We start from the raw sequence: 25,650 nt of genomic DNA on the forward strand, positions 1-25,650 counted from the left end.
GTTAATTTCAACTACAGCTTTTTATTTTAGTTCTACCCAAATCATCAATTAGAGCAGTTAAAACACAGGTACACGCGGTGGCTCATGTCTGTAATTCCAGCACTTTGGGAGGCTGAGGCGGGTGGATCACGAGATCAGGAGTTCAAGACCAGCCTGGCCAAGATGGAGAAACCCGTCGCTCCTAAAAATACAAAAATTGGCTGGGTGTGGTGGCGGGCACCTATAATCCCAGCTACTCAGCAGGTGGAGGCACAGAATTGCTTGAACCCTGGAGGTTGCAGTAAGCCGAGATCGCACCACTGCACTCCAGCCTGGGTGACAGAGCGAGACTCAGTCTCAAGAAACAAAAATAACAAACAAACAAAACACACACACACACACACACACTGGTGAGGATTATGCTTGAAAGGAAAAGATAAGTTCTTTCATTTTCCACTGAAAAGGAAGATAAAGTATGGAAGGAAGGAAACGGGGAGAGGGAGGGCAGGAGGGAGGGAAAGAAGGAAGGAAGGAAGGAAGGAAGGAAGGAAGGAAGGAAGGAAGGAAGGAAGGAAGGAAGGAAGGAAGGAAGGAAGGAAGGAAGGAAGGAAGGAAGGAAGGAAGGAAGGAAGGAAGGAAGGAAATGGAGGGTGGGAGGGAGGGAAAAAAGGAAGGAAGGAAAGAGAAAGAAAGAAAGAAAGGAAAGAAGAAAGAAAAGAAAGAAAGAAGAAAGGAAGGGAGGGAGGGAGGAAGGAAGGAAGAAAGATATCAAGTGAAATTACTTTGAGCAATCTTTTTTTCTTTTTGTCAATTCTTCTTATTTTGTAGAATATTAAATAATAATTGCATGGTCCTATTAATCTCTCTCATTCCTTACTTTTCCTTCCAATTTTAAGTCTGAAAAGAAGAGCTAGTTAAAACACGTAATCATTGGAATCACAATTTATTACCATATACAATCACTATATTCTGTCTTGGTAGATATTCCATTGATTTACTTGCATTACACAATGGGTCCTAAAGTTATGTAGAATCTGTATTTCTAATATCTTTATTAATTTAGCAAATTGCAATCTTCCATAATGGTCATGACCATTCATGAGAAAGTAATGATAAGTAAAGAGTTGAAAAGTTAAAGTTATTTTGAGGGTTTTCTCAGGTCCTTTTTCAGACCAAAGGAAAGGAAAAAGCCAATATAAAACAAGATCTTGGTACTTGCATGTAATGACCTCATTCATACCTTTGAACAATAGAACAACAATAGACATGCCACTTTCTGCATAAGGTTGATAGTTGAAGACTCAACATAAGTTCACCAGTGTGAGGTTTCCTATTGTGGTCACTGCATTGGTCACCTTGATGGGAAGCAAACATAAGTCTTGTTAATAGTCTTGGCCTGACTGCATTCAATCTCCTAATCAAATTCGCCTATAATTTACTGAGGTGTTTTGGTGGCGAAAGAAAGATTATGGACATAACTTCTACTTCCTTTTCCCTATTTTGGTATAGTTGATTAAAATAAACGCAGTGTTCTAGTTTAGTGGTTCTTCCTATCCAAGGCAGTGCCTAACTAGTTTGCTTTCTAGACTGTTTTTTCAGGGGTTCCCTGAGTTTGTATAAGAGCCATCGAATCATCTATAATGATGGGGTCTTCCTCGAGACCTGTTCTTTTTGTGTTTCTTTCACTAAGGTGAAACAGGCCCTTTCACTGGCTTTTTAGTAAAAAATATTCAAAGAAATATCTCTCATGTATCTCGGGAGATGTGTGGACTTGTAGGGTCCACAGTACTTCAGCATCAATGTTGGCCTTGCTAATGCCCCAGAGCTGCCCCTTTTCCAGAAAAAGTATGTATGCTCCCCTCGAAAATTTAGCAGAAGAGTCAGAAATTCATTGTTCTGCTCATCAAATCATTGACCATTCATCTGTTGGGGCTTTTAGCTTCTTTGCAACTACTGCACACATGACCTGGTCTGGCCCTTCCTCGGAGTTCACGGGTGGTGGAGGCTGACAGTGGGAACCTAATGCTCTTTGATAAGACCAGTAGTCTCCTCAGATGCTCCACCATCAGCCACCTACTTCTGTGCTTGGCTTTGGGTAACAGGCTGGCCAGCTGTGAGAGAGGCACGGCAGGGCATTACCTTGACAGCTGACAGGTGGTGTGGGCCTGGAGTGAGGGAAATAATCTGCAATCTGGAAATTTGCCATACTGCAACCTGGCCCATGGAAGAACCCAAGGATGCACGAGCTCCAGCTCCTCACCTTTCATCTTAGAGAGAAATATGGGCTGTGAGAGTTGGCCAAAGGAGGTGCATATGTCCAGGAAGCACACCTGGGAGCTCAGGCTGGACATGTCACCACTTCCTCTTTGGCTGCAATGCACACATCTGGCTATTGCCATCAGTGGTTAGCAAGAGGCAAAGAGATGCTTGGCTCAGCATCCAAGAGAATTCAGTCACCCAAGAGAATGTTAACACTGATGCATTGACCTGCCTCCTATGTTTTAAAGTCCTGTTCATGATAATGACAATGAAGTGTCACCTCCCCAAGGAAGTGCAGCAAGACCATAAACAGAGTCATAAATGCCACTCAAAGCAATTAGTATTCAAAAGCACACTTTAGGACAGTGAAGTTATAACTACGACAACTCTGCCGGCAGACTAAAGAAATGAACATTCTAGTACAACCATCAGAAGAAAAGTGTGGGCCAGAATCACATCCATCCAATAGCTAGATCCTGTTACTGCTATTCCTAGTAGATATCTAAAGAATTCATCAGCATCTGTTGTAAATCAAACAGACAAACCTGTCTTAGTTCTTAGTTCCATTTTGATATTAAAACCAAATGTTGAAATCATTGAGAAACAAAATGTATAAATTTGCTCATGGAGTGTCTTGATTTCTTTTTAACAGAATTTTTATTGAAGTCTAATTTGCATATAGAAAAATTGCAAATTCTAATTGTAAGCTTGATATATTTTCACTGGGTAACCGGAACCCAGATTAAGAAGCAGGATTTTACTGGGACTCCAGAAGTCCTGCGTACTCTGCTCTGGAAACTCCCCCACTCATCTCACCTCTCAGGGTCTCTATTACCGTGAATTCTAATAGGATAGATTGGTTTTGTCTGCTTTATACTTTATTTCAGGGGTTGGCAAATGTTTTCTGTAAAGAGACAGGTGGTAAATATTTTAGGCTTTAGAGACTATAGAGTCTCTGTTGCTACTAGTCAAATCTGACACTGCACTGCAAAAGTAGCAGTAGATCATAGCAAAATAAATGGGCATGGCTGTGTTCCAATAAAGCTTTATTTACAAAAACAGGTGATGGCTGGATTTGGCCCATGGATCATAATTCGCCAACCTCTGCTTTATGTAATGCCTGACAATATGTTTGTGAGCTTTATCTACTGGTGTACTGGGGAGGGCTCACACCAGCTTATGAGAACTGATCTCATTGTGCACATATCATCCCAACTATGCCTGCAGTGATGTACTGTTGGTAACTTGAAATAGTGCATGGTGGAGTATTTACACCAAGGAAGTTGGCAAATGTTACAAATTGTGTGCCTCCCACCACGGACCATTTGCCTTAGAATATGACAGGGTTGGATCTCAATGGCAATTCACTTGATATCCCCAAGCCTCTGTTTCTTCATCTGCATTGGGGATATGGAAATATCCAGAGATACTTTATATATGAGCTGCTTAGCAAATGACTGTTACATAATATCCTATTCTGATGCAATTATGGTCTTCTAAAATATTCCAGATATTGGCAGATATTGACAGCCCATCTCAGCACTTTTTATTTTTTTCAATTTAGATCTTTGATGTCCTTACTGACTTTGGAAATGTCTCTTGCATGTGTTCCTTGCTCTCCAATGACATTGAAACTTAGACCCGACCCTCAACATTTCTTATCTAAAATTGTCCTGATTTCCTTTGACCCTCCTTTCCTTCAGTTCATCCTCCACAATGATCTCCAGGATTCTGTTTTTCGGAGTGTTACATTAATCTGCTTGTGGGACAAATTAATGGCTCCTGATGCCCAGGACTTAAATGTAGTCATCTTTAGCATGTCATGGATGGTCTTAGTCCCACATCTTTATGGTCATTTCCAGACCTTTGCTTGGTCTGCCCTCAATCGGAATATGCCAGGGTTTTGGTCTCTGCACAGCATTTTCCTGGGTCACCTGTTCTGAATTTTAAGGGCCAGTTTACAAGATACCTCTTCACTCTTCACTTCCTCCTTGTCTAACCCCTGATGGCCACCTCATCCACAGCAGAGTGAATTGTTCCCTCATCTGTGTTCCCATGGTTATAGGAGCTTAATGTTATCGGAATACGTATCACTATATATATATATATCTATATATCTATATATATATATATATACACACACACACACACACACACATATGCAACTTCTATGAGGACAGAGGCTATATTTTTCTTCAGAATATTGTCCTGACATAACTTTTCTGGCATGCCAATAGATGGCTGGAATGTAACTCAGAAAAACAAGGAAACACAAAGACAGGGATAATGGAGGTTTCTTGCCACCACCCGGTGGCAGGGCCAACCATCTCTGAGTAGGTTCCTCTAAACAGAATTTCTTTCTAGATGAGGAAGAGTTCCTGGTCAGATGGGCATATGAGAAAGAGGCAGAGAAGGAGGCAACAACCAGTCCTTGGTCACTATCCTGTCTTCAGAACACCTTTAGGAGAGCTCATAACCCACTTAGGTGGCATGGTATTGACTTTGTCTGATATCAGTGGCTTTAGGCACAGGGTAGCAATAGCTAACACATTTTCCTTCAGCCCTGGATGCCTTTTGCTTTTGACTTCTCAGTGGTTATAAAAACTCATTACCTCTATTTGCATGGTGGCATCGCTAGCCCTCTTGATTTGCAAACCCCATGTCCATAGGCACAAGATTGTATACATTACATACAGGAAATGTTGGTTATCTTACCTTGGCATAATCCCCTAGCACAGTGGGGAGGCTTGAGGCTCTAACTCAGGCATAAGCATTCAGTGGTTCCTGTGGCAGGCGTCTGATCTCTCACAAGCAAGAGTTTCAGTGACCTGGTACCATGGCAAGATGAAATTGGAAAGGTAGTGTATTAGGCCATTCTCATATTGTTATAAAGAAATACCTAAGACTGGCTAATTTATAGAGAAAAGAGGTTTCGTTGGCTCACGGTTCTCCAGGCTGTACAGGAAGGATGGCAGCATCTGTTTCTGGGGAGGTCTCAGGGAGCTTTTACTGATGGTGGAAGGCAAAGTGGGAGCAGACATCTTACATGGCAGGAGCAGGACTGAGAGAGAGTTTAGGGGGGTGGCTATACAATTTTAACAGCCAGATCTCAGAAGAACTCACTCACCATCACGAGAACAGCACCAACAGGGAAATCAGCCCCTGTGATCCAGTCACCTCCCACCAGGTCCTAGCTCCAATGTGGGAATTACAATTTGACATGAGATTTGGGCAGAGACACAGATCCAAACCATATCGGGCAGTGAGACCAAGTTGTGGATGGTCTTGAAATGTAACTTCAGACATGGGCTTTACTGGGTAAGCAATCAGCAGTACATGAAGGCTGATTACCAACAGTGTTGTAATTAGAGTTAGGTCAGAGGAAGATTAAGCTGGCAGTTGTGTGCAGAATTAATTGGAGCAGGAAGAAACAGAAACCAAACAATCTGTAAGTAGTCTGTTGCAATAGTTCAGAAAAAAATGTAATGATGTTCCTAACTGAAGAAGTGGCAGTAAGAATGGGTGACAAGGATAGATCGAGCATGAAAAAACTGAGATAGACTTTTCTGAACTTCAGAGCCAGTTGTATATACTGAGGAGGGAGAAATATCCTCTAATCAAAGAGTGAAATCCAAACATATTTCAAGGTTTTATGCACCAGTGGCTGAGAAGGCTCAAATGAAAAGAAGATAAATACAGGATAAACAGGTGCAAATGTGTTGAATAATGCAAAGTAATCAATTAACACATCTGAGTGTCCCCTCTGAGATATCTGTGCTGTGCTTCATAAATTAATGAAACAGCCATTTCTAGGCTGAGATGCAATAGGACTTTAACAATGTAAAGTGACATTAGTAGTGATCTCGACTACAGATTAAGTTGTGGGAATAGATTACCCCCCTCTAGAAATGGAGAAAAATCTAAAGAAAATACTGCTTTAAAGGAAAGAATCTCAGGGAGTTATATCTGCCAAGAAGGGACAACCCTGGTTAGAGTTTTCTCAATGATACTTAAATTACATCAAATTAGGGTTTGGGGACATGATTTTTCCAAGATGCGTCCCCCCCAAAAAAATGCACAGCAGCTCTAGGATTTATCTAGCTACACGTTTAAACTTCTATTTCAAACTTACATGCAAGATTTTGTAACGGAAAGCTCATAGAAAGTAGGATTTAAAAGGGCTGAAAATTTTCTCCTCTTCCTTTTTTTCCCCTTTGGAAAAATGTCACGTGACGATGTATTTGTACCTACCCAAAGAAAGCATACATTAAAGGAAAGGACTTCCTTCATATAATGATGTGTGGAAAGGAAAATGGAACACAGTAGTTGAAAAAGACCCATTATTTGTAGGGTTCTACTCCAGACTTTTGTTGGAGGAAATGTGACAAATGTGGCATAAATAACAGAAAATGGGGATGTTTTTGAATTATGAGCAGAAAGAATTCTAATTTTCCACCTATATAGCTTATAAAATCTGAAAGATGTTTATATTTGGACTTGAGATGTCAAAGAAGGGAATGAATTCCATTGGTATGGTTGGCTTTCTGTGTAATATGTCTATTTACATGGATGTTTAAGCTGGTTGCTTGAATAAATTCAAATTTTCATAATTTCAAAGAGTTTAGGTGATTTAATATAGTCATGCAAACAAATCTCAATACTAGAGGGTCTTATCATTGGATAAATTCATATGCTGGAAATGGAAGATAGAGAAATAACATGATTTAATGTCATACTAATTCTACATTCTGGGAGAATTTATTTTATTTAAAATATAGTGAAGAACCTTGAACCTAGTGATGTGATTTGTACTAAGATGCCTAGAACATGGAAATATATACTCTAGTAAAATTTTTTTTTAATCTGCTAAGAAGTTTTAAATGCACATTAACATTCAGAATGATACATAGAATCAAATAAACCATTTGCATGATTTATACCTTTAAAATAAATCTGAATTTTGGCTACAATTAATTGAAGAGTAATGGAATACTTTTTTTATTATTATTTGTATTTCCTAAGACAGGTCATTCCTTCATTGTATGCTTTACTTGGGTAGGTATAAGCACACCTCATTACTTATTAAAGCTTATTTTATTGTGCAAAAAGAAAAAAAAAACAATTTTTCTTGGATGTTCAACCATTTCTAAAACAACTTTCTGAAAATAAATCATCATTGTCTCCTTGAATAATAAGAAATAAAAGAATACATGCCAACCACCTCATTTTAGTACTTTTGAGATTTGACAAGAATTTATGAGACAGAGAAGCAGTAGAATTAAATATTTCGTGAGAAAGAATTCTTTCAGAGTAGCTGTTAATAATTCTTCTAATTATTGTACCTGTAAATGTTGGATATTCCTAATTTGAGCTATCTCTGAGATGTGGGGTGTGTTTAACATTTAAACAATTATCTTGTTTTGGAAGCTGACATCACGCAGGAAGTAAACTGCTAGAATCATTTACTTGTAGACCTAAAGAATTTCAGGGCGAGGAGAGATTAGTTCTTTAATTTTATAGGTAAATAAGCTAATAAAAGCAGAATTCAAATAGGATTTGATTAAATTTACACAGCTATGCCGTGAGAGAATTCTTAATCCCTAGTGGAATTTCCCATGCCTCTGCTTCATTTTATCTCGAGCATAAATGCTTCTGATTCCTAGTCATGGAAACTTCCAAAGACACTTCCCAAAGAATAGACATTCTCAAGTAACTGGATGTGCAAAAGGCAAGACTGTGTGAGTCTGCTCTTTATTTTCACTTTGTAGAGATAATGTGTTCTTATCATGGTGCTCCCCTCCCACACATGGATCCCTGAACCAAGATGAGCAAATCAGAGCCCTCTCTCTTGGACCTGGGAATTGTGACAGAGAGTTAGTGTCATATGACTGTCCTTTCCCAGTGAATGCAGGTGTCCTTGGTGGCATCGTGTAGCTCTTGGAGGAGCTGGAGCTGGTCGTTTCACAGCAAGAACATGACGGGCAGAGCATTTTGTTGGAGCATTGCTGGCTTCCAAGGTCTGGGTCGTGTGATTCGCAGGAACCAGCAGTATTGACTATATAGCACACCACTGAACCTTTTTTAGGAATTCATCTTTTTGTTCTCTTTCTCTTAAGCCAGTTCAAATGGAGTCTGTCACTTTAAATAATGCCTAATCCATGTTTATCCTTTTGAAGATCTTTACAGAAGGGAGAAGAATGCCTTTTGTGACTATTGAAAGTACAAAGAACTTTACCCTTCACTCATGGAAATGAACATGGCCACCCACGGTTTTCTTTTCCTTCTTTCTCTTTTTTCCCCCTTCACTTCATACCTTTTGACTCTACTAACGTGTTGAGTTCTCATTATGTACTGTGGATTGTTTCACATAGCTCTTCTCATTTTATTTCAACCAGCTATTCAGTATTTTTTTTATTTTTTCATAATGTACACCTATTTCCTAGTCAAGCCCATTTTGTATTGCGTTTGTTTCCAGCCTTTGACATTTAGAGAAAAAAAAAAAAAAAAAAAAAAGAACCTTGGTTTTGGAGTGGAGCTTTTTAACGTGATTGAAGTGTTGTACACAGAAGCAGAAAGCCCAAGTATTATTTATCTTGAACTAAGGGGAAGATTTATTAACTATCTACAGTGACTATTCTGTAAAGATAGTGGGTAATTTTCCAGTCATTCTCTATCTTTTCCAAAGACCAGAGTAAGATTAAATGGACCTAAACTAAAATATTAGAGATGCAGTTGAAAAGAAAAAGATTGTCCAGATGGTAAAAGCTGTTGACTATCATATAGTGTGCTAAATAGTGCAACACAATACCTTCTACTATGCTAAAAAGACAGCATCTTTATCTGTCTGGTATTTTGTGGTTATTGTTTCCTCTAATAATTTTGAGTACACTATCTTATGGAGGTTGCATTTAATAACTTCATACATTTCTCTTATGACAGGCAAATTCTGTAGTTACTATGTACTGTCTTACATGACTCAAAACATTTCTCATTAAATCTAACTGAGCCAGGCACGGTGGCTCATGCCTATAATCCCAGCACTTTGGGAGGCCGAGGCGGGTGGATCACTTAAGGTCAAGAGTTTGAGACAGCTTGGCCAACATGGTGAAACCCGTCTCGACCAAAAATACAAAATAATTAGCCGGGCATGGTGGTGTGCACGTAACTCCAGTTATTCAGGCGTCTGAAGCAGGAGAATTGCTTGAACCTGGGAGGTGGAGGTTGTCGCAGTGAGCAGAGATGGCGCCACTGCACTCCAGCCTGGGCGACAGAGCGAGACCCTGTCTCAAAACAAAAAACAAAACAAAACCAGAAAACCAAAAAAACTAATTGAGTTCTTCAAGAAATACTACAAAGAAAAGCCAAATCTACTTTCTGGAGTATATTAAATCATTTTATCCTTAGTTGACTAAATGCTCATTTAAATATTTGTAGGGGAAAAGTCAAGCGGTTATTTTTAATAATAAGGAGATGTATATTATGAATAATCATGCCTCCAGTTAATTCAAAAGCAGCATTTTGGCCACTAATTGTAATCTCACCACTTTTAAAAGTCTCTTTGTCATGCACTTACGTAGAGAATTTATAATAATTTTGTTCAGCTTCCTCTCCGTCCTTATACACTTGCCATTAGGGTGGCTAAAGATCAGATGTGGGCTGAACATTTTCACATAGGAGGACTCTGGAGCTGAAGTATGGAGTTACCCCACAATTATCAAATAATCCAGATTTAGGCAACTTTTGCTGTTTGCTGATTTAATAGGGCTTTTTTTTTTTCTTATAAGTGTTCTGCAACGTTAGGATATTTTTCAGTATACACATGTATCTTTACAACAATAGATGCTAAATTTAAACATTTCTGTGATGTTCTGTATAATCTACTTTAGGTCTTGGGTGAATATCTTATGCTTCTAATGTAAGGAGTTTTATGTCTTCGCCATATTTCTCTCAGAAACAAGACCACACCTTTGCAGAGTGAAAGTTCTTTAATTGAGAAGCCATTATTTAGAATTCATCTCATATAGTGCTTTAGCACATAAGCATAACCATATACTGTTGGCATGGCTTTAATTTATTGGTCAAGACCTGTTGAAGCACAAAATTGCTGTGCGTTGTAAAACATTAGACCACATGAAGCTCCCTGGGCCACTGGCTTTCTTCATATACTTTGCTGAATATTTTTTCCCTTTTCCCCTGTATCCTACCAGCCTTCTAAAGAAATTCTTCAAATAGGAACAGTCTCATCTTGTCCTTTTAGATTTATTAAATCAAACTGACGCATCCTAAGAAAGTGGGCTATTTCAGTGACGTGTTTACTTGAATGAACAGGTAATAATAAAGGTGATTTGTGTTCCATTTTGGAGGAAGTGGATTTTTGCTATGCATTGTTTATTGGGAACATCACTTGCCACATTTCATAGAATGTCACCTTTGCACCATTAAAATGGCTTGGTATTAATTCTTACTACTTTCCTCTAAAAACTTGTGGGCTGATTTTTACTTTCCCATAGCAACAATGTAGAAGCAGCCACAAATTTCATAACGATTTGAAGAATTTTAGATGATAACTGTAATGTTCTCATGAACCTGAAATCAGTTTGGTATGCTTTCCAGTGGGTCCGGAATTTCTCGAGTTTTCTTGCAGTCTGGTGGTAGTAAATATTCTCCTGAAGAATAGAGAAATGAATGGCATAACCCTACTGAGAAGCTATCCCATTGACTTCTGTATTTAAAAAATGGAAATAAAGTGCAGATTAGGAATCTGATTTTTTTCCTTCAACTTCTGACATGAAAATCTTCAGAGTATGTATGAATTCACATGGATATGCCAGATATTATATACTTGGAATGCATATTTCCTTATCTGTTAACTCTTGTGGTTGGTAACTTTTCAAAAAAACAAAAGATTTCTACATTCATATTGTTGCATGTTTTAGTGAAGTTTATGTTTGTTAAAAGAAAATCCTTAGGCAAACTAAATTTAACAGAATTTAATTGGACAAAGAACTATTGGTGAATCGGGCAGTCCCTGAACAGGAATAGGTTTCAGAAGCTCCAGGGCTACCATGTGATTGAAGAAGATTCATGGGCAGAGAAAGGAAAGTGACGTACAGAAAATGGAAGTCAGGTACAGAAATAAAAGCACTGGTGGCCAGAAGTGATGGCTCACGCCTGTAATCCCAACACTTTGGGAGGCCGAGGAGGGCAGATCACCTGAGGTCAGGAGTTTGAGACCATCCTGGCCAACATGATGAAACCCCATCTCTACTAAAAATACAACAACAACAACAACAAAGCCAGATGTGGTATCAGGCACCTGTAATCGCAGCTACTCGGGAGGCTGAGGCAGAAGAAGCGCTTGAACCCGGAAGGCGGAGGTTGCAGTGAGCCGAGATCGCACCACTGCACTCCAGCCTGGGCAACAAGAGCGAAACTCCATCTCAAACAAAACAAAAAGAGAAACAGAAGTATTGGTTACTGCTTGCCGTTTGCCTTATTTGAACCTGATTTGAACAGTTGGCCACCTTCGATTGGCCAAAACTCAGCGACCGGCACAAGAGCAGCTTACAGTCTGTTTAAACATCCAGTCAGGTTACAGTTCATTATGTATGAAGAAACCTTTAAAATATGTAAGGAGGCAGCTTCATGCTAAACTTAATTTAACGTGTTCACATTTCTGCCCAGATAGATACATGAGCACCCGTGGACTTCTTGGCCCTTTAAAGGCTTCTTCTGCTGACCTAGTAACTGAACTGTGGCTCCTCACTGAGGAGTCTGTCTTTTTGTCAGTGTCCCAGGTGGTTTAACAAGGGAGTCTCTTGAGACAATTTAAAAAATCTTGACGTGCTTGTAGCTGACCAAAGTCATGCAGTCCTGCTGGTGATGAGGTATTCTTCCCGTCCTGCAAACCTTCAATTTGTTTGGAAGTGGATACCATCCTGGCAACACTCACCGAGGATCTGCTTTGCCAAGGTCAGGCTGGCCTGGATTCAGCTCTCTTGGCCTTGGTTTTTTATGCTTCCTTGTGCAGCCCAGATGGAATGGAGGATGGCTTTTAGCCGTGCGATTCTAGTGAAATCCTTGGCTGAGAGCAGTTTGTTATGTGACCTGAATTGTCTGTGGGTTCATCAGATCCGCAGAGGACTCCACAGCGTTTCCATGTTATCTTGTCTGTGCTTCCCAAGTACACTCGTATGCTTACAGTCAATTCAATTGCCTCTTGATAGCAGTGAATTAACTGAGTCTTGTGGAGTGAGAAGAGCCTGTATCTAACTCCAACCGACTACTTTCTTTCAATGTGACAAAGCCCCGGTTCACTCCAATCAGATATGAAGGATTTATATTATGCTGTTCCCTGTTAAGTTGAAAAAGGTTTCCAGAGGACTGGAAATGTATTTTCACACTCGCTTTCAAATCCCCTGTTATAATTTTGGACAAGACCATGCAAGACAACGTGGATTCAAATTGGACCCAATACTATGTCCTGCTCAAATTCCCTTTGCCCGTTGATTAAGGATAACAATGGATCAGGCAGAATGCTCCCAGTATTGAAATCACTGTTAACATCATTATGAATTGGTTGTGGCATAACAGAGAATTTTCTCAAGGCAGCTCAGTTGATCTGAGGAATCTGCTGATTCCTCATGGAATCCACTGCCTCCAGTCATCTCCTCCTCTATGTAATCCTAGATGCCACTGCCTGAGTGAGTAATCTTCGAAAATGTAGCTTTAATAATAGGGGATGGGGAAGCCTCTCATTGTTTAAATAAAAAAATACAAACTTATTAATATTCAGTACTCTCTATAACTTTTCTTTCTGGCTCCAGCTTCCACTCTGTCTCTTCGCTCCAACCAAATTAAATATGTTGTTTGTGGTAGCAAGAATGATGCCTTTCCCTCCGCTCACTGAAGATGTCCACATCCTATTTCCCAGAACCCGTGACTCTGTTACATTACATGGCTAAGGGGAAGGAAGTTTGAAGAAGGAATTAAATTTTCTTATCATTTCCTTTGAGATGGAGAGTTTATCCTGGATTAATCTGGTAGGCCTCCTGTAATCTCCAGCAGTGGTCCCAGACCTTTTTGACACCAGGGACCAGTTTTGTGAAATACAATTTTTCCATGGACGGGGCGAGGGAGGGATGGTTTGGGGATGATTCAAACACATTGCATTTATTGTACACTTTATCTCAACTAGACAGTCCCATCTGTGTGTGATGGGAGACAGAGGCAGATCATCATGCATTAGATTTTCCTGAGGAGCACGCAGCCTAGATCCCTCCCGTGTACAGTTTACGGTAGGGTTTGTGCTCCTATGAGAATCCAGTGCCGTCGCTGATCCGACAGGAGGCAGAGCTCAGGTGGTAATGCGAGTGATGGGGAGTAGCTGCAGATACAGATGAAGCTTTGCTTGCTCACCTGCCACTCACCTCCTGCTGTGCAACCTGGTCCCTAACAAACCACAGACTTATACTTGTCTGGGCCATGAACCTGGGGTTTTGGACCCCTGATCTCAAGGGTCCTTATAAGTAAAAAGGGGAACCAAGGCAGAGAGAATAGAGATTTAAAGATTCTCGAAAGCTGACTTTGTAGTTGAAGATAGCGGAAGGTCACAGCCAAGGAATGCAAGTGACCTTTGAAGGCTAAAACGGGCCACCAAAAAAAAAAAAAAGAAAGAAAGAATTATTCCCTAGAGCCTACAGAAAAATGCAGCCCTATGGAAACTTTGATTTTAGTTCAGTGAGACCAGTTTTGAACCTTTGACCTCCAAAACTGTATGGTAAGAGATTAGAGTTGTTTCAGCCTCTGAGTTAGTGGTAACTTGTTACAGCAGCAATGGGAAACACACCACTGTGGAGTGCAGTAGTTGTAAAAACAGACTCGGAGCCCAGGCTCTCAGGTTTGAATCCTGACCCTGACGCTAGCTCTGTGTCCCCGGCAAGTTACTTGACATTGTTTAGGACTTGGATTCCTTTCCCTGCTCAGTGATGCTCAGATAACAAAATATCTCCTTTCTCCAAAAACATCTTGTGCTTTACTACTACTATGTTTGCTAATATTATTAGGTTCACAGTTCTTTTTGGAAAAAATTGATGTGGCTCATTGAATTTGGCACTAATATTGTATCTTCCCTAAAAACTTTCTGTAATACACCTCAGGGTAATTTATGTCTCTCTAGCTTGGCTGTTTAACAAGTTATAACTTTTCCTATAGTTAATTGTTATATTTGCTGTACTGTCATTACTAATATTAATAACTCCTTGAAGAGATGGATAGGTTTTTTTCATATTTGAGTCCTTCCTTCCCTCCAGGGTCTAGAAAAGTCCCTTGCTTATTGCAGATGTCCCTCAATGCTTCTGAAATTGAACTTCACTATTGACATGAGTCTTGTGAAATTAAGGGTCCAATAAGATGTTTTACGTTTGAGACTATGTTACTCACTTTAAAAACTAAATGGGATCATGTACAGTGCAGTAAGCACTTTAGAAATGTTAAAGGATGAAATGGTTAAATAATCTTATTTAAGAACTTCCTGTGAAATGAATTTTTAAGTTCACAACTGTCATTTGTACTACAATTCTTCATTAAATTAATACCCAAAGTTATCCTTGGCATGTGTTATATAGTAAAGGCTCCAGACATTCAGTATATTATTATTAGGGCCTCAGAAGAAGGTAAAAATGAATAGAGATGTGTTCTCATTCCCATTGCCTAGTTCTCTACGGATGCCATTTCTCAAATTTCAATGAAGGGAAATGGAGAAAATAAACAAGACTATTAACAGCAAGCAAGTAGAGAATGGCTTTGAAGAATGATTTTTTTTTTTTTTTTTTTTTTTTGGGTATAATGGAAAGAGTGCAGTGCTCTCAGTTAAGAATGATTTTGATCTTCCATTCTACTCTTACTCAGAGTAGAATGACCAACAGTTTGCTAGTTCCACATCTCTGTTGATGGTGGAAGTTTTTTCTTTTATAGAAAAAAACTTGGGCTTGATTGTTTCAATGGAAAACTATATCTGGGATCAGAAAAATGTGTGACTGTGTGGCACTTAATGCTGTGAGCTCTGAAGGAAGAGAGACCTGGATGTGGATTCCAGCTTTGTCATTTAGTGCTCCTGTGCCTTTGAGCCATGGTTAACCTCTCCAACCCTGTCTTTTCTTGTGGAAAGGTATTAATAATAACTTACCTTTAAAAATGGTAGTTACTATTATTTCAGATGCTCTGCTGCCCATATTGTGTTTCATTAAATAATAAAACATTGCATAATTATTTAATAAGTGCATTAGAATAGACGTACATTGGCCGGGCACGGTGGCTCACACCTGTAATCCCAGAACTTTGGGCAAATCACAAGGTCAAGAGATCGAGATCGTCCTGGCCAACATGGTGAAACCCTATCTCTACTAAAAATACAAGAATTATCTGGGCATGGTGGTGGGCATCTGTTGTCCCAGCTACTCGAGAGGCTGAGTCAGAATTGCTTGAACCCAGGAGGCAGAGGTTGCAGTGAGCCAAGATCATGCCACTGCACTCCAGCCTGGCAACAGAGCGAGACTTCGTAAAAAAAAAAAAAAGAAAAGAAAAAAACCAATTGACATACATTATATATTTACATATTTACATTTTAAAGCTATTTTAATGTATAAAACATATGCTCTGATATTCATTCTGGAAGGGTCTAGGGTCTAAATTTGTAACAAAGCATTCTACACATCAAAATACTAATTCTTGGGTGTTTGAAGGCTAAGGCTAGTTGAATACTTGACCGTTAGTAGTCTAGTGCGAGAAAAATTCTGATGTGCAGAAATAAAAGCATTAACAGCTGTTCTGACGTGATCATTTTTCAATGCTTGTCAGAGCAGAGGGCTCTGAATATCTTCTGAGAATACATGAGGCTGGATGCAGTGAAAAACTAAAACTACTAATAGAAATATGAGGGGGTAGATCAGAGATGCAACTTTAACCTCAAATGAAATATGATAAACGAGATTAACATTTTAGAGCACTATTATAAAATAACAAGAATGGTGCTTGGTAAATGCAGCTTATGTTAGAATGTATATGGAATATTCATTCCTTAATATATACTGATTTGCTGTGTGAATATGTAATAGAAAATGATAATTCATCTTGATATTGGAGACTTCTGTACCATTGGGACTAGAAAATAGCAATGCGATAATAGAGGAATTTTCTTGCTCCAGTTACATGATACATTTTAAGTGAAAGTGTAGTTAGTAACGTATGTGTCCTGTTGGCCATAACACAATAGTATTGTTTAAAGAAGGTTAACTGAGTCACAGAAGATGTACTGATCATTTTATCCATGCTCAATATATGATAGGCAAATACATTATTATAGCCTAACTTTTGGAGACCAAAGTGAATTACTGATGGGAAGGCTGTCTTTCAAAGTGATATTTTTCCCTTAATAAAGCAGACAGCAAAGGAACATGCTTTAAAGTAATAAGAGCCACCTATGACAAATCCACACCTAGTATCTTACTGAATGGGAAAAAGCTGGAAGCATTCCCATTGAGAACTGGAACATGACGAGGATGCCCACTCTCTCCACTCATATTCAAAATAGTACTACAGGTCCTAGACTGAGAAACCAGTCAAGAGAAAGAAATGAAAGGCATCCAAGTAGAAAAAGAAGTCAAACTATTTTTCTTTACTGACAATATGATTCTATTCCTAATGGAGCTAATAAATGACTTCAGTATAGTTTCAGGGTACAAAATCAAGGTATGAAAATCATTAGCATTTCTATATGCCAATGTGTTCAAGCTGAGAGCCAAATCAAGAACACAATCTCCCCTACAATAGCCACACACAGTATACCTAGGAATACATCTAACCAAGGAGGTAGAAGATCTCTACAAGGAGAACTACAAAATCTTGTTGAAAGAAATCACAGATAACACAGACAAAGAGAGAAACATTACACACTCACAGATTTGAATAATTAATATTGTTAAATACTGCCTAAGCAATCTACAGATTCAACTCTATTCCTATCAAACTATCAATGACAGTTTTGAAAGAATTAGGAAAAAAAAAAAACTATGCAAAAATTCATATGGAACCAAAAAGTAGCCCAAATAGCCAAAGCAACCCTCAGCAAAAATAACAAAGTTGGAAACATCACATTACTTGACTTCAAACATAGTATATGGCTACAGTAGCCAAAATAGCATGGTACCAGTACAAAAACAGACACATAGATCTATACAACAGACTAGAGAACTCAGAAATAAAGCCACATACCTACAACCATCTAATTGTTGACAGCATTGACAGAAATAAGCAAGGGGAAAAGGACTCTTTGTTCAATAAATGGTCCTCGGATAACTGGCTAGGCATATGGAGAAGAATGAAACTGGACCTCTGCTTTTTGCCATATACAAAAATTAACTCAAGATGGATTAAAGATTTAAATGTGAGTCCTCACACTGTAAGAATCCTAGAAGAAAACCTAGGAAACACCATTCTGGACATCAGGCTTGGGAAAGAATTTATGACTAAGTCCTCAGAAGCAATTGCAACAAAAAATCTATAAGTCAGGCTTAATTAAAGAGCTTCTGCAAGGCAAAGAAAAGGAACTATCAACAGAATACCCAGACCACCTACAAAACGGGAGAAAATCCTCAAAAACTGTGATCTGACAAATGTCTAATATCCAAAAATCTGTAAGAAACTTAATTCAACAAGCAAAACAAATAACCCCATTAAAAAGTAGGCAAAAGACATAAGCAGATGCTTCTCAAAACAAACACGTACACAAACACATAGGCAGCCAACAAACATATGAAAAGAATGCTCATTATCACTTATCATTAGAGAAATGCAATAAGATACTATCTCACACCGATCATCACAACGACCATTATTTAAAAGTCAAAAAGCAACAGGTCATGGCAAGGCTGTGGAGAAAAGGGAATGCTTATACGCTGTTGGTGGGAGTATAAATTAGTTCAGCTATTGTGGGAAGCAGTTTGGAGATTTCTTGAACTTAAAACAGAACTATCATTCTACCTAGCAATCCCATTACTGGGTATATATCCAAAAGAAAACAAATTGTTCTACCAAAAAGACACCTGTACTTGTATGTTCATTGCAGCACTATTCATAGCAAAGATGTGGAGTCAATTCAGGTGCCCATCAATGGGGGACTGGATAAAGAAAATGTGAGACACAAACACCATGGACTACTATATAGCCATAAAAAAGAACAAAATTATGTCCTTCGCAGCAACATGGATGCAGCCAGAGACCCTAATCCTAAGCAAGTGAATACAGGAACAGATAACCAAATACCGCATGTTTTCACTTATAAGTGAAAGCTAAATATTGGGTACTCATGGACATAAAGATGGCAACAGTAGACACAGGAGACTACACGGTGAGGGGGGAAGGAAGGGGAGCTGGAAGTGACAAGCTACTTGGGTACTATGCTCAGTACTTGGATGACAAAATCAGTCATACCCCAAATGCCAGCATGTACTCCCTGAATCTAAAATAAAAGATGGAATTATTTTTAAAAAACTACATTTTTTTTAATGTAGAAAGAAAAAAAAGTGGTATTTTCTTCCCCTTCTCCCTTTCTTCCTTCCTCCCTTGAGGATCCAGGAGATCTCTCTCTGTCCATCCGCTTGGCTACCTAACAGCAGCTGTTGTTTGAACCATAAAGTGAGTTATTCATTAAGTCAGCCTTTTCACCAGCTGACTGGCTGCTGACTTTCTGAAAAATGACACTGATTTCTTATGATCCTCAAATGAGTAATAAAAATCAACCATCTAAATTCATTCAACCTTAATTGAATAAATACTGTATGGATTCTCCCACAGGATCTCAAAAGCAAACCAAAAATTGTTCAGCTGAAATTAAACAGTCTTTGGCTGTATAAAACTAATGGGAGTTGAAATGCAGGAAATTCCATTTAGCAGTCAAAAACCCCAGAGCATACCAGACTTATTCAGAGCATTGCCTACATCTTTTGTTCAGAGAATATACAGGGAAATGTTGAGTATCTGAATTTCTAAAATGATTGCTTGGGCGAAGAGGACCTGCTTGGATGTGTAACTATTTAAAAAGCAGCTATCTTGGAAATACAATGAGCTATAAGTGAAATCTATAGAAGAATTGGCTAGTTGTTACTTGCTTCAGATTGTCAAGAAAGAAAATAAGACTTAGTCATGAGGGGCACATTTTAAACAGGTTAACCTGTCTTTGGCAAGAAGGGAGTCAACCTAAGGAAATGTAATTTTAATTTTAATTTTTTTTTTTTTTTTTTTTGAGACAGAGTCTCGCTCTCCCAGGCTGGAGTGCGGTGGTGTAATCTCGACTCACAGAAACTTCCGCCTCCCAGGTTCAAGCGATTCTCTTGCTTCAGCCTCCTAGGTAGCTGGGATTATAGGCACGTGCCACCACACCCAGCTAATTTTTGTATTTATTAGTAGAGACAGGGTTTGACCATGTTGGCCAGGCTGGTCTCGAACTCCTGACCTCAGGTGATCTGCCCACCTTTGTGTGTAACTTGGAATTCTATAGTTTCTGTACATTTTTTTAGAAACAAATTTCAGATATTATAGCCATCATTTTCAGAACTTATTTATATGACTAGTTAGTATAGACTGCTGTGTAGCAAATTAATTGTGGGGAGAGAACAGTGAGAAGAGAGTGACCATTGAGATTGAGTGGTTGTGATTCGGAATAGGGATGTGGAATGGAGGGGAAGAGAAGTAGTGTCATTTGATTTAAGTATTTGGGGTACAGTCAATAGAACTTGCAGAAACACTGGATGTATATACCTGTGAGTGTGTAAGTGCACACGTGCTTGTTTGTTAAGGGTAAAAAGTGTTCCCAGAAATGGGAGATGAAGCAGTAGAAGAAATCCGGGGTAACACCTTTTTGTTTTGAACAATAAAACAGAAACAGGTCTAGCAAAAATACCAATCTTGATTTCAGTTTGATCAAAAGTTCAAATTTCCAGTAGCTCTAGAAGTAGTATTAGCATTAAAATCCATTCTTCTAGATTTGTTTAAGACTGGAAAGATCAGAAGGCAAAGGACATTTCAATTTTCAGTTTCAGAGCTGTCAATCTTCTTTCTTGAACTCTAAAATTATTTTTCTGAAAGCAGTTTATGATCATCATGCTCAAAGTGATCTCTAAGAGTGATTTTAAAATTTTTATTACAAATTTTCCTTAATGTAAAATGAAAAGAAACTAGCTTGTTTTTTTTTTTTCTTTTAAATATGACAGCAAACGTACTGTTTTGATGAAATGGTGTTCTTCTAAGCCTTGGTGATTGTTTTAATTTCAAAGAGTCCGGAAATGAAAGTGACAGCTGATAACTTTTGGAAGTGTGGGCGGGGTGATGAAATCGTGCATTTAAATCATGTTAAAAGCTTGGCTTGAGTCTTTATAAGCTTAGTAATTTACAGTAGTGATATAAATCCAGCTGAATCTGATGGAAGAAGGACTGAGGAGGTAGACATTGGAATAGGCAGAGACTATGAGAATAATAATCAAAGAACAATTGATTCAGTTAAGCAAAATGTGTGGGCTTATCTTTTAAAGCAATTTCTTTGTAGATAGTTGATGAAAAGTATAGTAAGCCTTTGGTGTATTGACTGTTTTTCTCTATCAGCCCATTTAACACTATCTCCTGAAAACAAAATTTGGTGTGTATTATTAATCTTTTATTATCCTTACAGACATTTTGAATAAAATTACTCTCTAAGCCAGTTTTATGTAATTGGCAGCTAATGTAATTGGTGAATGCTATTTGAGAAGAAACCCAGGAGTAAGCATCTAGCATCTTATAGCTTATTCAGATGTTTCAGATGATCTGCATTTTGTAAAATGAAGTAATTTATTATTTACACATGACATCTGATTTTTGATGATCCATTTGTAGTCTATATTGTCTATATAGGGCTTAGAACAAAAACATAGGATGAACGTTAATTTTGTTTTCACAATACAACTTCATTTACATGGATCTTATTTTAAATTTAATTTAAATGAATTATTTCAGCATAACTAAAAAAACTATTATCTTGGGATTCTATTCCATTTAGTGATTTTTTTTTAACTTAAACATGATGTTTAATACAGATTGCTCACATAGAGAACAAATAGGCATGATGAAATTGTTTCAAGCTGGTTAGATGGTATTGGATGTAAGTTGGAAAAACATATTTCTGTCACAATTTAAGCAGTCAGCAAATAATCAGGACACCTTTTGGTCTACTTACGGGAGAGGTCACGTAAGTGATGCCTTAACCGGCACTCTTGCCTCCCCATCCCTGTCGTAGCTGTCTGTACACCTCTTTCAGGACCCTTTTCCTAAAGCAAATGGGTGATTGTACTACCTTCTTGCTCACAAATTCCTAACTCTCTATTATCAACTAAATCAAGCCCAGATTGGGCTCCAGTTGGGCCTTTCTTGTTGCCTGTAATTATTTCTCCTTCTGCCTTTCCTTGATTTTTCTTTTTTTTTCCTGAGACAGGGTCTTGTTCTGTTGCCCAGGCTGGAGTGCCCGGTCTTCTGAGTAGCTGGGACTACCGGCATGCACTATGCCCAACTCATTTTTCAATTTTTTTTTTCAATTTTTTTTTCAATTTTTTTAAGAAACAAGGTCTTGCTATGTTGCCCAAGCTGGTCTCAAACTCCTGGCCTCAAGGGATCCTCCCACATAGCCTCCCAAACTGCCAAGATGACAGATGTGAGCCATTGCACCCAGCCTCTTTCCTGGATTTTGTACCACACTGAACTATGTTTCTAGAAAAATGACATCCCCCCACCCATCTCCAGGAAATGCACCCTCATCCTGATTCCCCTCATCATCATCTTTCTACATTGCACCCATCTTCTCTAACCAGTGGTATCCAAGGTTAGGGAGAGAAAGCGCGTGGTGCCAGGTCCAAGGGCTATCTTCATTCAGGTTGAGTGGCTTTTATTAGCCGCAGCGTCCTTATCTGTAAATGTAATACAGCACTTTTAATATACAATGGTTTTGGGGACCAAATAAGATAATATACATAAAACACATACACAATACCTGGAATACATTGGGTGCTGGGTAATAAAATAAATTCCCGGCTTTAAAAAAAAAAAAAAAAAAAAAAAAGTTGTTCTCAACTGTTTTCTGTTCCCACACTGGAAATAAGGCTCTCCTCCTTTGAGCCGTCCCGGCACTTCATTTTAAATTTTCAAATGTTCTTGGCTGGGTGCAGTGGTTCACGCCTGTAATCCCAGCACTTTGGAAGGCTGAGGCGGGCAGATCACCTGTGTCAGGAATTTGAGACCAACCTGGTCAACGTGGTGAAACCCCATCTCTACTAAAAATACAAAAATTAGCCGGGCATGGTGGCGGACGCCTGTAATCCCAGCTACTCAGGAGGCTGAGACAGGAGAATCACTTGAATCTGGGAGGCGGAGGTTGCAGTGAGCAGAGATTGCGGCATTGCACTCCAGCCTGGGTGACAAGAGTGAAACTACGTCTCAAAAAAAAAGCATCATTTTTTTTCTGTTAGAGTAGACATCGGACATATCATCTCTATTAGACTGTAAATTCTTGAAACTATAAATACTTTATTGGTTTCTGTAATCGCCACAGCATTGAAACAATCCCTTTTACATGAAAATGAGTCTTAATTGACTGGAAATATTAGTGAAAGAATGGCAACTGCTCTCAGGTGGGGATGTCTAAGCACTTGAATAAATTTTTTAAAAGAATGTAAAATATCTCAGTAATCACTTTTTATATTGATTACATGTTAAAATGAACACATTTTGGATCTGCCAGGTTTACTGGAATATATTACTAAATGTAATTTTACCTTTACATTTACCTTTTAGAAAATATACAATTACATGTGTGTCTCCCATTCCATGTCTATTGTACAGCTCTGGAATCTCTGTATTAACATTTCTCAGCAAAAACATCAGCTCTCAAAGAAATCTGTGGACTTGTGAATTTACAAATCTCTGATTGATAATAGACATTAGCTGATTTATTGTGTAGATTAATAGGTAAATGAATGAATGAGCAAATGTACACATGGAAGGACAGAAGGAGAGATGGAATAAAAGATCAATGAAGGCACAGACTGTATCTGTCTCACATATTTATGTGTCCCTAGCATCTAGAACATTCTCTGTCAGTTAAGTACTTATATGCATGTCTTACATATTAGCATTGTCTAAAAGTTTTGATTGGCTTAGTCCAAGTGTATTGGACTACCTCAATACTGGAATGTCTATGACTAATGGTTTGCTTTACACCCATAGGTTACATGATTATTTTGATTTTATAGTGCAGAGAGTAAAAACTTAAGACAACTTAGCAATTAAGAAGTACTACTGGGAACAATTCTGTTTAATTATAAAAGGGCAGTTTTAGATATCTACTGTGTGAGCACTTGCATAATTTGTGAAACATCAGCACAAATGTTCCTGTCTTCATCTAGGGCAACCCAATTTATGAAATTCAACAATTTGGAAATTTTATAAATCATCAAAAAGATGTCCATGCTTTAGTTGAAAACTGTGACTTTTAGAGGTCACAAACAAACTAGTACCAACTTACTTCCATCTCTCATTCTAGTCTTTGAACTGGGACTGTGTGGAAATTAGTTTTTGAGCAGAGAGTTATACTATTGACGTGTGTCACATTTTAAGAAGGATATTGCTCTCTTTGTAGTTTTTTGTTGACTCTATAAATGATTTACTGTAAATGCTCATTGTGAGAATATGTGAAATACAGAATGTTTAATATAAATAAAAGATCTGAGTTTCTGATACCCCAAAGCAGCCCTTAAAGTAGTTTCACACACAAAGTTCCAGACAGTGTTTTAGTCGTGCCCACATTTGGATTACATATATACAATTTTACAAAAATGAGATCAATTTTGTAAGCTTTTTAACTTAATAATATGCTGGAAATATCTTCTTTTCATATCAATACATGAAATTATCACGTTTATGCCAGGATAATGTTGCATTAAATTCATGCATCATAATATATGTAACCTGGCTCCTCATGATGGACATGTCAATCTTTTCCAATTTTCGATACAAATGACACTGTGATGAAGTGACTCGTGCATTCATATTTGTTCACTGATTTGATGGGCCCTTTAGTAAAAATTCGACCATATGTTCTTGCTGGGTCAGGGTTATGCAGATATTAATACATGTTGCTAAACTGTCTTCAAAGAAGTTGTACCAATTTACATTCTGTTTCCACATTCCTTGACAATACGAATCTGGTTTTTGCAATGAAAGTTACTGGGACAGTAACGTTTATTCTTTAGAGTTTGAGTTTTATGCAGTCTATATATTAGGTGCTACCAGAAAGATTAACAAATATAAATACTCTTCTGATTGTGATCTCCTCAGGGTGAAATACTTAAATTATTCTTTTGAGATTGTCTGACTTAGATCTGCATATTCTTGTAAGTTCAGCTTTCCGCTAGAAGTTTAACTTGTTTTTCATTGTATCTAATACCTTATTGGATTAACACATGTTCTTCTTAAATGAAAGTTGTTGTTTCTATGTATATTGCTGGTGTTTCACGTAGAGAAGAGCAGATGAGGATAATAACCCACTTCTTTATCACCTCAAGGCGAAATCAAGCTTGATTTTATAGCAGTGAGATACCTGTTATACAGTATACTCTCTAAGAGAGACACAAATAAATAATTCCACGGTTGTATTCACACCTGTCTCATGCTATTGTGGAAAGTGAATGTTTAGATTCCTTTCTGAACTGAGAGACATTTCTTGAGCACTCACTATATGCTTGAGTAAATATGCAATAAAACCTACAGACCTAAAATAAATTATAACCTATTCGCTCTACTGTTCTTTGACATCTAAACATGTAACTTTGAACTGGAAAACTGATGTATTCCCTTTGGCCGTGAATGACATGTCTGAAAAGCCAAGTATCTCTGTAACCAGATCTCCTCTTGTTCTAAATTTAATTGGAACTGCATGTAAAATATTATGGACCAGGGCATTTAGAATTAATACCTCAAAGGCTGTAATGTAGTTCAATACTTGAAGTTCAAATTAAGTTCGGAAACTCAACGAGACCTTGTTTCCGGAGAAGTGAGACAAGAAGTTTGCCAGTGCCATCTAGGCACATTATTTTGTAGCTAACAGGAAATTTTGAGCCACGAGCAGCCACTAACAGATCCTTAGACCAGGTTTTGTGGCCTATGGCAGACCGGCTTCTGATCAGAAGTTGAAACAGAAAGCAACATAGTTGTTACTCTTCTTTGTGATATCTGAATAGAAGGGAGAAATCAAGCTACATTTGGACTGTCATTTCCTTAAATGTTCATTTTACAAATGAAGACATTAATCCTGCGATGTTGAGCAGTTTACCCAGA

At 38.2% G+C, this 25,650-nt stretch overlaps 1 protein-coding gene and 1 long non-coding RNA gene across 4 annotated transcripts in view; one reads left to right on the forward strand and one right to left on the reverse strand.

Annotated features, from left to right (window-relative positions):
- Positions 1-25,650, forward strand: part of PLXDC2 (plexin domain containing 2) — a 467,700-nt gene that overhangs the window by 117,057 nt on the left and 324,993 nt on the right. The gene's annotated exons all lie outside the window — the stretch shown is intronic.
- LOC135965028 (uncharacterized) lies at positions 769-5,054 on the reverse strand. The gene is made up of 3 exons (XR_010577860.2): positions 4,954-5,054; positions 1,220-1,334; positions 769-876 (listed from the first exon to the last, which is right to left on the reverse strand). It is a non-coding gene; the product is annotated as an uncharacterized lncRNA (long non-coding RNA).

This window comes from Macaca fascicularis, chromosome 9 (assembly GCF_037993035.2).
Source record: "Macaca fascicularis isolate 582-1 chromosome 9, T2T-MFA8v1.1".
Lineage (NCBI taxonomy): Eukaryota > Metazoa > Chordata > Mammalia > Primates > Cercopithecidae > Macaca > Macaca fascicularis.